Raw genomic sequence first — 12,683 nt, 5'->3', positions numbered from 1 at the left:
CCATCACTTCATGGGAAATGGATGGGGAAACAGTGTCAGACTTTATTTTTTGGGGCTCCAAAATCACTGCAGATGGTGATTGCAGCCATGAAATTAAAAGACACTTACTCCCTAGAAGGAAAATTATGACCAACCTAGACAGCATATTCAAAAGCAGAGACATTACTTTGCCAACAAAGGTCCGTCTAGTCAAGGCTATGGTTTTTCCTGTGGTCATGTATGGATGTGAAGGTTGGACTGTGAAGAAAACTGAGTGCTGAAGAATTGATGCTTTTGAACTGTGGTATTGGAGAAGACTTTTTTTTTTTTTTTTTTGTACTATTAGGTGTAAAGACTATACTTTCAGGGATCATTTCTATAGTTTGTTACTATTAGGTGTATTCTGCTAAGTATTTTGTATTTTCTCACTTAATCTTTTTTTTTTTTTAAACTTTACAAAATTGTATTAGTTTTGTCAAATATCAAAATGAATCCGCCACAGGTATACATGTGTTCCCCATCCTGAACCCTCCTCCCTCCTCCCTCCCCCCTCCCCATACCATCCCTCTGGGTCGTCCCAGTGCACTAGCCCCAAGCATCCAGTATCGTGCATTGAACCTGGACTTGAAACATGTAAAATATCATGTATGAAACGAATTGCCAGTCCAGGTTCAATGGAGAAGACTCTTGAGAGTCCCTTGGACTGCAAGGAGATCCAACCAGTCCATTCTAAAGGAGATCAGTCCTGAGTGTTCTTTGGAAGGACTGATGGCTAAAGCTGAAACTTCAATACTTTGGCCACCTCATGCAAAGAGTTGACTCATTGGAAAAGACTCTGATGCTGGCAGGGATTGGAGGCAGGAGGAAAAGTGGACTACAGAGGATGAGATGGCTGGATGGCATCACCGACTCGATGAACATGAATTTGAGTGAACTCTGGGAGTTGTTGATGGACAGAGAGGCCTGGGGTGCTGCAATTCATGCGGTGGCAGAGAGTTGGACATGACTGAGCAACTGAACTGAACTGAACTGAGTTCATGATCTGAGCCACAGTCAGTTCCTGGTCTTGTTTTTACTTACTGTACAGAGCTTCTCCATCTTTGGCTGAAAGAATATAATCAATCTGATTTCAGTATTGACCATCTGGTGATGTCCATGTGTTTCTTGTGTGTCCTTGTAATTCTTTTGTGTTGTTGGAAGAGTGTGTTTGCTATGACCCATGTGTTCTCTGGGCAAAACTCTATTAGCCTTTGCCCTGCTTCATTCTGTACTCCAAGGCCAAGTCTGCCTGTTATTCCAGGTATTTCTTGACTTCTCACTCTTGCATTCCAGACCCTTATAATGAAAATGACATCTTTTTTTGGTGTTTTTTCTAAAGTGTCTTGTAGGTCTTCATAGAACCATTCAACATCAGCTTCTTCAGCATTACTGGTTGGGGCATAGACTTGCATTACTGTGATATTGAATGGTTTGCCTTGGAAAGGAACAGAGATCATTCTGTCGTTTTTGAGATTGCATGCAGTTACTGCATTTTGGACTCTTCTGTTGACTATGATGGCTACTCCATTTCTTCTAAGGGATCTTGTTCTACTTAACTGCAAACAATTTTGACAGTGTCAAAAGATAAAGAGTCTTCTGAGCAATTAAAGTGAAATTAGTCTGCCTGGACAAATGTCATTTTAAAGAGCAAAATAGTAGGGTTTAGAAAAGTAGATTTCTCAAAGCAATTTTCTTTCAACCAATGTGAAAAAGTAGCAAACAGAACCAAGTAATAATAATATTTTCTGATGAGGAACAATAATAGCTTCCAAAATGATATATACAAAATAGATCTGTGCTGAGTGGTCCACACTCAAGAACAAAGAAGATTTTAGGGGAACAGTTAAATGAAAAGAGTATATAAAGCTCAAACATATTAAGTATTCAGAGCCTCATAGACAGCAGAGATCCATGGAAGGATGAGAGGTAAACAGAGACCTCATAAAACTTTTCTTGCAAGAGGATGGAGAAAAGTGTGTGATACTCTCCAACATTCTATGTCTGACTGCTTGTTCATACTGGCAGCAAGTATGACAAAGTAGCTTCGCAAGTCCCATCCCTTGTCTTGTTAACCAGAGGAAAATATTCTGATGAGCTCGTGTGAGAAACCAAGGATATATTTACAGTGCCTACAGGTGATTAAGCCTGGAACTGACTCCAGTTAGAATTCAAAGAACATATTAGAGGTTGCAGACTTTGAGGGATTGCTAACAACTGCAAGTTTAAAGAGGCACAGCAGTATATAGAGAACTATTGTGTACTTATCCTCAAATTTTTTTTTTTTTTAGTCTTTCAAATGACACATAAAATGTCCTCCTTCTTGCAATGGCAGAGTAAGGCCATTTTTAATCTAACCCTCTTGTAAAGAACAAATAGAAAAGTTGGATGAAATTGTTTTTAATTCTATTGAAAGTCACTGGAAATCCCTCTAGATGGAGAAGATTATAAAATCAAAATAGAAAGAGAGAATAGTATAGCATTTAAAGATGGTTTTCCCAATTTTCTAATTCCAGAAAGCATCTGAGAGTCTGAGTAGCTGAATGAAGACTTTGCAGGTACTCACTGAGAACCCCAGAATTAGTGTAAAGATTAGTTTAAGCTGAAAACATTTGAAATTCAACAGATGAAGAAATAAGCTTCCTTGGAGCTTCACTTATCTGACTAAAGAAGAAAATTCTCAGAAATGAGGCTCCATAAATTCCCTTTTCAGGACAGGTGTATTACCAGGAGAGACCAAGAGTAAACCTACCATAAATCTCTCCAGGGAGTTTCATGGCTACGACAGAAAGACCACTTGCACCTGCAAAAACAAACACCGCAAACCTTCTTAGCCTTTTTTTTTTGGTTCTCCTAAAAACCCATTTGTCTTCCCTAAAGAAACCTATTTGTCCTTTCCAGAGAAGCCTTTCCTCCCAACTCCCTTTGTCCTACTCTGTTAGGTGTACAAGTCCCCAAATCTAACCACCCATTTGAGTTAGTCACAACTGGGTACTCCTGCATGTATGCACATTACACACACAAGCAAACTTTTTCTCCTGCTAATCTACTTTTTGTCAGTTTAATTTGCAGGCCCACAGGACATTAACATATGACAGTCGAAGAAAGGTTCTCTCCAAATACCAACTTCAATAAATTAGGGCCAGGAGGGCAAAACCCAGGCTTAGTAAGTACAACAGAGTTTTAATTACTCCAGGGTAAGAATGAACACAGAAATAGACCAATCGTCATAGGAACCGAAAACCATGTTTGAATCATTCAATCCTGATTGGTGTCATGAACTGGGATTGCTTGTTGCCATGACTAACTGAATGCCAGAAGCAAAAATTAATCCTCTCTAGAGTAAGATATCATCACATAGCATCTGTAATTATCTTTACTGAGTTTTCATATACAATGTTTGATACTAATGTTTCTGCTCATTCCTTCAGTCATGTCCAACTCTTTGCAACTCCATGGACTGTAGCCTGCCAGGTTCCTCTGTCCATGGGATTTCCCACAGAAAGATACTGGAGTGAGCTGCCATTCCTAGTCCATATGTTTGTATAAAAATTTTGGAGAAGGCAATGGCACCCCACTCCAGTACTCCTGCCTGGAAAATCCCATGGACGGAGGAGCCTGGTGGGCTGCAGTCCATGGGGTCGCTAAGAGTCGGAAACGACTGAGCGACTTCACTTTCACTTTTCACTTTCAAGCATTGGAGAAGGAAATGGCAACCCATTCCAGTGTTCTTGCCTGGAGAATCACAGGGACGGGTGGGCTGCCGTCTCTGGGGTCGCACAGAGTCAGACACGACTGACGCAACTTAGCAGTAGCAGCATTTATAAAATGGATACAAAACTGCAACATGATTGAAACCCAAGAGTGGAAAAAAGCAGACAATAGAAACAGACTTTGGAGAGCAGGGAGAGGAAAAAACAGGGAGTGATTGTTAACTGATATGAGATTCCTTTGGGAACATGATGAAAACGTCCTAAAATTAGACTATGGTGATAGCTATTCAACACTGTAAATATATTGAAAACTTTTCAATTGTACACTTTAAACAGGTTAATTTTATAGTATATAAATTCTATCTCAATAAAGTTCTTTCACAAGTCATTCATTAACTAATCTAGGGGAGGATATCATTGTGAGAATTTTGGCTCAAAAGTCTGAAATTTGAGAAACATCAAAAACTGAGATAGAGGAATCGCGTGTGGAGTGGGTCTAGGAAAACGACCATCAGGAGTTCAGCTTTGAGTCTACTGAGCTGGAGATGCTTGTTTTACATCCAATGTAGATACCAAGTAGAGAATTGAGTAGATGAGTATAGAATTTTGAAGAGAGATCTGGGCTGGAGATACACACTTCGGAGTTACAATATATAGAGGAAATTAAAAACCGTGAGACAGGTGGTGATCACCATGGGAATAAGTACAGCTAAAGAAGGGACAAGGTAGAGAATTTAGCACTGGGAAAAAAAGAAAGATGAAAGGAAGGGAGAGGGTAGAGGAGAGAAAAGGGAAGAGAAGAACAGTGGAAAAACAATAATGAAGAAAGAGAAGGAAGGACTTCCCTGGTGGCCCAGTGGCTAAGACACCAGTTCCCAATGAAGGGAACTGGGGTTCTATCCCTGGTCAGGGAACTAGATTCCACATGCTGCAATTAAGAGTTCATATGCTGCAACTAAAGATCCCACATGCTACAATGAAGATCAAAGATCCCACGTGCTGCAACTAAGACCGGCAGCCAAATAAATCTTTTTTAATAGAGAGAACATCACATCTTTAAGAAATAATGAAAGAAAAGAAAAAAGAGAAGGAGCAACCAGTGAGTGTTCAGTGTTTTGATAGTCAAGAAAGTTTATCATGTAGGAAGGAATAATCAACAGACCAACCAAAAAGATGAGGACTGACAATGCTGGACTTAACAATATGGTGGCCATTAATGACCCCAAAAAATGGGTTTTGTGAAGAGCTAAGAGAACCTTTGAACTGTCGTGTTGGAGAAGACTCTTGAGAGTCCCTTGGACTTCAGGGAGATCCAACCAGTCCATCCTAAAGGAAATCAGTCCTGGGTGTTCATTGGAAGGACTGATGTTGAAGCTGAAACTCCAATAATTCGGCCACCTGATATGAAAAGCTGACTCATTTGAAAAGACCTTGATGCTGGGAAAGATTGAGGGCAGGAGGAGAAGGGGATGACAGAGGATGAGATGGTTGGATGGCATCACTGACTCAATGGACATAGATTTGGGTAGACTCTGGCAGTTGGTGATGGACAGGGAAGCCTGGCATGCTGTGGTTCATGGGGTCACAAAGAGTCAGACACAACTGAGTGACTGAACTGAAATGAAGAGAGAAGAATGATCAGACTGATTTTAAGGAAAAAATTGATGAAGACAAGAAATATTTGGAATAAATCATTTTTAAAGATATTGTGGCAAAGAGAAGCAAAAAAATGGGCATACAACTAACCGGAAGAGTAAGATCAAGAAATGAACTTATCCTTTCTTCAATTTCTGATCTTAAAATTTCAGTTGATGATAAAATTGTAATTTTACTACCAAAAAACCAGATCCACAGTAGTTCCAGATATGAAAACATCAGATACAACTTTAAAAATAATTACAGTTAATTAATATTAAGAGAATTAACTTTTTTTTTGGACTTCAAAATCACTGCAGATTGTGAATGCAGCCATGAAATTAAAAGACGCTTACTCCTTGGAAGAAAAGTTATGACCAACCTAGACAGCATATTAAAAAGCAGAAACATTACTTTGCCAACAAAAGTCTGTTGGGGAGCCTGGTGGGCTGCCATCTATGGGGTCACACGCAGTCGGACACGACTGAAGTGACTTAGCAGCAGCAGCAGCCAAGGCTATGGTTTTTCCAGTAGTCATGTATGGATGTGAGAGTTGGACTGTAAAGAAAGCTGAGCGCCAAAGAATTGGTTCTTTTGAACTGTGGTGTTGGAGAAGACTCTTAAGAGTCCCTTGGACAGCAAGGAGATCCAACCAGTCTATCCTAAAGGAGATCAGTCCTGAATATTCATTGGAAGGACTGACACTGAAGCTGAAGCTCCAGTATTTTGGCCACCTGATGCAAAGAGCTGACTCATTTGAAAAGACCCTGATGCTGGGAAAGACTGAGGGCAGGAGGAGCAGGGGACAACAGAGGATGAGATGGTTGGATGGCATCACGACTCAAAGGACATGAGTTTGAGCAAACTCCAGGAGTTGGTGATGGACAAGGAGGCCTGGCGTGCTGCAGTCCATGAGGTCGCAAAGAGTCAGACATGACTGAGCAACTGAACTGAAATGAACTGAAGAGAATTAACAAGCAAGATTGATTACTTTAACAGTTAAACTTAACTATTTTAAAAGAATTAGGAAATTCTAAGACTGAAAAAATACAATAAATGAAGTTAAGGACTCAGTGGATGAATTTTTAAGGTTAGTTCAAATATAAGGGTTTCATTTCTGTGAATAGCCAAGAAAAATTCTCTGATACCAACCATTTCAGAAATAACAACTCTAGATTAATTATAGAACAACTAGCGAAAGGCCCTGGAAAGAGACCAAGAGCAGGCAGTTCCTAAAGAGGAGTCAGCCAGAAGGGCCTGGCACTGAGTGTTCTCTCATTTTACAATTTCTAGCAGAAGGAGAGCTATCAGTCAGATCCCTGCAGGATAGCTAAAACTTCAATTAAAAAAAAAAAAAAAAAAAAAAAAAACTTCACCATCTTTCCTGTGTAAGGAGCCAGAGTAAAGAATTCACAGCAGCCACAGAAGCCGTGAAGTGAGGAGGGGATCACAGACAGGAGTGGAGAGGGGAGCCCCACGTCCTCCTTTAAGGTTCTACATTCTCCCGGTTATCAGCTTGTGTTCTTAAACTTAGAAATTCCAGAAGTGAATGTGCTAGCCTCAGTGGGCTAGAGACACCTGTAGATTGTATTCGGCTCAGACAAGGAACCCTGAGCAGAAGCAGTAGGTGGTGCCGAAGAACAGGCCGCCCTGTCTTTGTTGCCACTGGGAGGAAAGAAAGAGGACCGCTAGGGAATCCTCAGGGTCTGTGCAGCAGTGAGCATCCCACAGGAGGTCCCAGCACCTCTCCCTCAAGGCTTATAGTACTCCGTCTCAAACCATTTCCCCATCCTCTCTTTTGCACCAGATTTGGAGACTTGCCTTCACGGAGTATAAGGACTTCCATTCTCATTTCAGGGAAGAATGAATGGTGCTGTTATCCACTAAAATGAAGCCTGAATTGTTTGATGTTATCAGTTGGGGTTTGAAAAATGTACTGCTTGCCATTGTCTTTTCTCCACCCATAAATATATTAATGTTCCCACTTTTGTTAAATTATATATATATAATAATTAAATAACATAAATATATTTATTTCTTTTATAAATACAAATATTTATAAAAAATTTCCCACACCAAACTATGGCCTGACTCTCATAAGAGTTCATAGCAATAAATAATGACCACATGTTTCATACCTATTAACTCAGTTCATGTTCATAACAAAGCTGTGACAGAAGCATTATTCTTATCTTCAGGTTACATGTGACAGAACTGAGGCATAGAGAGATTAAGCAATTTATACAAGTTCAAATCATTACAAATTGTTAGCAAGTAGGTAGTCTGGATTTGCACCTGGGATCCAGAATCCATGTTCTTAATCGCCATGCTCAGTTGCTCAGTTGTGTCTGACTCTGCAACCCCATGGACTGTAGCCCACCAGCTCCTCTGTCCATGGACTTCTCCAGGCAAAAATACTGGAGTGGATACCATTTCCTTCTCTAGGGGATCTTCCCCACCCAGAGATTGAACCTGGGTCTCCTGCATTGCAGGAGGATTCTTTACCGTCTAAGCCACCAGGGAAGCCCTCTTAATCAGTACATATGCAGCTTTTCATGGGCTCAGAAGATCCTTCATCAGAAATGTAAAGTGTAAGAGTACATTTTCATTCCAGTGGTCACTGAAAGATTAATAGATTTTTTTTTCATTTTTCACAATTTTTCCCACTGAACAATACCTGCATTATGTATAATCCTATGCTGGTTAGAAAGCTAAAAAAAGAGGTGAGAGACACATAGAAAGGGCTAGAATCAAAAATGCAGCCTTTGAGTTGTATGAGTCTAGTTTTTATCCAGATAAATAAAGAACTATGAAATATTAACACATAGTGACTGTAGAGCATCAAGAGACACTATGAACTTGCTGAACCTAAAAATATCAAAGAACAGTGTTTCCATGGAAAAATATATTAGTATTGGCTAATATAAATTATAAATTTTTATAATTAAACTTATTGGTGCCTCAGGCATATCTGTAAGACAAAAGTAGGTATTAAAGCATAATTTTGCCTCATTTATTTGTATAAATGTGTAGAGTTAATTTTACATTCTCATGAATAATTTGTATCTTGTTGATTCATTTTGTGCATCCGGTACACTTTGGGGCCAAAAATCCTGATAAAAGAAGTATTTGCAGATTCTCACAATACATACAGAGACTTGAAAACAATCTGTTGACCAAAAGACTTTGGTCATGTGGCAATAGTTGGGTTTGATACACAAAAGACTTTTCAGTAGCAAATGATTCTTGGCTAAATCTGTGGGAAAATATAGCACATGGTTAAGAAAACCAAAAGAACAGAAAGACAATATCAATCAAGGCATTTTTGTGCCTTTCTGCAACTTAGATCTGTGTGAAACTAGGTAGTTTGTTGGGATAAGCAACCCTGATGGAGATGGAAGAGAATCTGTCCTTTCTAAAACACAGTTCTGATTGTGTCACTCTTCTGAGTAAAGCCTTTCCTGGTCTCCACCTCCTTCAGGTTTGAACCCAATTCCTGCACTCTAAGGCCATCTCCCAGCTAGCACAGCCTGCCCTCCCACTCCCTAGCTATGAGACCTGAGCTTGTCACTCTTCCAAGCCTCAGCTTCCTCAGCCCTGACACAGATTCTGAATAGAGCCTGCCTCCCACAGACAGTAGTATGTCAGTCCAGGTTCAGTCAAGAAAACAGAAACCACACTAGTATTTCAAACAGAGGATATTTAATATACCATATGGAGTATTATTCAGCAGATGATAGAAGGACTGAGAAGTCAAGCAAGGGAGTCAGGCAAGCCAGAGGTCTGCAACAGTAGAATGTTACTACACTCCTGGGACCACAGGAACATAATTCTGGAGCATAGGATCCAGCCTCCCCTGGCAGGACTCCGGGGAGCCTTTCTGGTGGGAGCTGGGCCAACAAGAAGAACATGGGAGCAAACTGTGAGCCAGAGTCAGGGCCAGAGAGATGTAGCTGCTGTGAAAGCTCAGAGACAGTGTAAGAGAGGGAGAAATACTCTGACTTCTTCCTTCTCCCTGCTTTCTGTTGCCCCATCAGGGTCTTCTTTGGACCCTGCCAGTGAGACTGGTTGCCAGTTAGTTATGAAACCTGAGGACTGTTCGCTCCCGTGATCCCCAGCAAAGCCAGATGATGGGAGGGAATGGATTTAAGAGCCAAAAGCAAATGACTGGCAGCGTGGCTGGGAGAACAAAATGCAGTCACTCCTACAGCCCTTGGCCCAGTGCCTACATATTGTAAATACTCAGTAAACTAGTTATTATGAATATTATTAGTGTGGATTTTCCAGCTGTATTACCTACTCCTCATCCTAAATCTCCTTCTCCAGTCATATAGAACTGCAAGTCTTTCCCCAGTCATTCTAGGCCTCCATGCCTTTGCACATACTATTCACTCTGCCGGGAGGCCCTTCCTCCATCTCTTTCCCAGATGACTCCCAGAGTATGTGAGGAAGGGCTACAGCTCTGAGGGAACCCCAGCCTGCTCACAAAGGGTCACAGCCTGGGCCAACTGACAGGGTTCACGCTTACTGTGGTTGAGGACTTTAGTCAAGCACCACCTGGCAATCGAATGCATCACCATCCCCAGGATTACCCAGAAAAACTTCTCCCCTGGGTTACCTGTGATTCTCCCTAGACCAGGGGATACTTGGCCTTTCAGAAAATAGTATGCTGGTATGTGATGCTCAGCTCAGTTCTGATTCCACTTAACACACACACATTTGGGTGGGGGGGAAGGGGGGGATGCCATGCTGCACAGTATGTGGGACATTAGTTCCTCGACCAGGAATCAAATCACTCACCCTACAGTGGAAGTGCGGAGTCTTCACCACTGGATCGCCAGGGAATCCAACACACGCTTATTGGTATTCACAGTGCCGCTGATGCAGCTTAACACCAGGGATGCAAAGGTGGAGAAAGTATAGACCTTGCTCTCAGGGATTTTACAGTCAAGAGGAAAGACAACTATCTAGAGATGACTTTAATTCAAAGTGGTAAGTGACCAGATGCAAAGATAGCCACAGTGTAGGAGCCCGTGGGGGTGGGGGTGCGGGGGCTTTACCTAGCATGAGGTTTAAGAACTGCTTCTGGGAGAAACTGGGTATTAAAGAATAAAGGAAAATAAAAGGAAGAACAGAAGCAAGAGCACCAGCAGGAGGAGCAGCATGGCATCCTGAGAGACCAAGAGTCCAAGGGATGAAAAAGGAAGCTGTTTAGGGAGAAAAGGGCAAGACATAGAGGAAGGTTTGCTTTGCAGCAGAGATGTAGGAAGCACGGGAAAGCAGGGCAGAGTCATGATCAGATACGTGTGTGGAGGCTGGATTTAGAAGGGGCAAGGGGTCCGAGGTTGGCCCGAGGCTACTCTGTACTGGAGCTTAGTGAGCAAGGAGGAGGCTGCTCTAGAGAGGGCTGGAGGGGGCTTGTGGGCCATGGTAAGGAGTCTGGGTCTTATTTCAAGAAAAATAGAAATCCATGTAAGGATTATTGCAGAGGAATGACATGACTTCCTTATTCCTTCCTTTCAACACATATATACATATATACTAAATACCTACTACACAAATCCTTGTGGAGTTCCCTTTTCAGTAATAAGATATACCATTAAACCAGCTATTTTTTCTTTCTTTAACCTGTGCTAAGGGTTATGACAGGAGAAGAACCTAAAAGAAAACCTAATCTGATCTCTAGCAGGTCAAGAAAAGATGTATTGCAGACAGGACATTCAGCCTGAGCCTTAAAGAAAGACAGAAATTGAAAATGGTCCAAGCCACTATTAATATGTGTTCCTCTTTTCCTCTTCAGTCTTCCTTGAGAGATGTTACCATGCTGGTGGGATACCTAAGTCTGGCCACCATCAAGAACACCTCAAGACTCAATTAATGGTCTCCTTGCTCCCTAAATCTATTCATCTTCTTCTGGGTTGAGTTCAATTATAGCATAAATTGTCTTCAAAAATATTACAGTATGATTTGTCACTGGATTAAAAAAAATGCATATATTGCATATACAGAAAGGCAGTGAAACAAGGCAATGGAATTTTCCTCAAATAAATTTAATATAGGGAGGTAAATACTCAGGTAAATGATTACAATTTCTGTTTTGTTGCAAAACAAAAATCAAGAGCTCTCCTGGACCTAGAAAGAAAGATACACACATGCCATTGTGAAAATCAGTTACACTATTTTACTGATTCGCTTAGGAAAGGGTTGCCCATCACTTGCCAAGCGTCATGATTAAAGGCAAAAGGAAATCCCAAGTCCCTTGGTGTGGATAAAAAGGATTCTACTGCAAAAAGAGACTGCTATGATCAATTCATGCCTTCCACAGAACTATCATTAAGACAGTATATCATAGCCTTAATGGTATGTAAAATAATGGTGCATTTTACAACAATGGCATCTTCAAATTGATAAAATATGGTAATCCTAAAGCAAGGCTTTATTGTTGACAGAGAAAAGAGTTTTTAATTTTTTTAGCCTCCTTTAGATTCAACCTTAGTGACCTAGATCATGAGCTTATTACAGGCTTTACTAAAACAAACTCACCATATAGAGGAATTAGAAAGCCTGTCCATTCTTGTCAAAGGACTGTGAAAAGAAGAAACATATGGCTGCAGGAAGAACTCATGGAAAAAATATGTATGATGACCACTCCAATTCTAGTGAAAATCCTAGAGAGAGAGAAATGTGTTAGCTTGAGGAGGAAGATGAGGGCACAGTATGAAGGACTTTCTCCAACTTCCTAAAACAAGGCTCTGAAAGGAGGAACCCCCCTTAAATGATTACAGTATTTCAATCAAAGGAAGTTCTGAGTTGGAGGTCCCCCTCTACTGCCATGTGGCACGGAAGCTATTCAAAGGTTTCCATTTTCCCTTGAAAGTATGGATAAATGGTGCAGGTTGGGAAGCAGGTGGCTTAACAGGGCCAGGCAATCCTGTGGTTTGAAGAAGATGATAGCTATCCCTGACTGGAGACAGAGTAGAAGTCACAGGCAGACTTCAAGGGACATTCAGCACCCAGCGCAGTTGGGAGGACCACAGGCTAAGCAGAAAGAAAAGATCAAGGGTTTACCAGCTACCAAACTAAGACACAGTTGCTGGTAGGGTGAGCAGTGGCCAGAAATATTAGGGACATTCTCTCTGTACAGAATACTTAGGACTAAAGAGAGAGCATGGGCACAGGGGCCACTGCTCCTCACCACCACAAGGACCTGGCAGGTACCTCGGTGTCTGGAGTCACCACTTTGGTGAGGAGGACAGAAAGGAAAGGAAATCTGAAAGACTTCTAACTTTTTTTTTTTTTTAAAGAGAGAGAGAAGGGAGA

The 12,683-nt window shown here is 41.2% G+C and overlaps 1 pseudogene; it reads left to right on the top strand.

The window, feature by feature from the left end:
• Positions 1-330: 330 nt before the first annotated feature.
• Positions 331-400, top strand: LOC129622196 (uncharacterized; annotated as a pseudogene).
• Positions 401-12,683: the final 12,283 nt, after the last annotated feature.

This window comes from Bubalus kerabau, chromosome 10, assembly GCF_029407905.1.
Source record: "Bubalus kerabau isolate K-KA32 ecotype Philippines breed swamp buffalo chromosome 10, PCC_UOA_SB_1v2, whole genome shotgun sequence".
In the NCBI taxonomy this organism is placed as follows: Eukaryota; Metazoa; Chordata; class Mammalia; order Artiodactyla; family Bovidae; genus Bubalus; species Bubalus kerabau.
The sequence above is the reverse complement of the archived record's forward strand: the minus strand, read 5'-3'. Positions and strand labels throughout refer to the sequence as shown.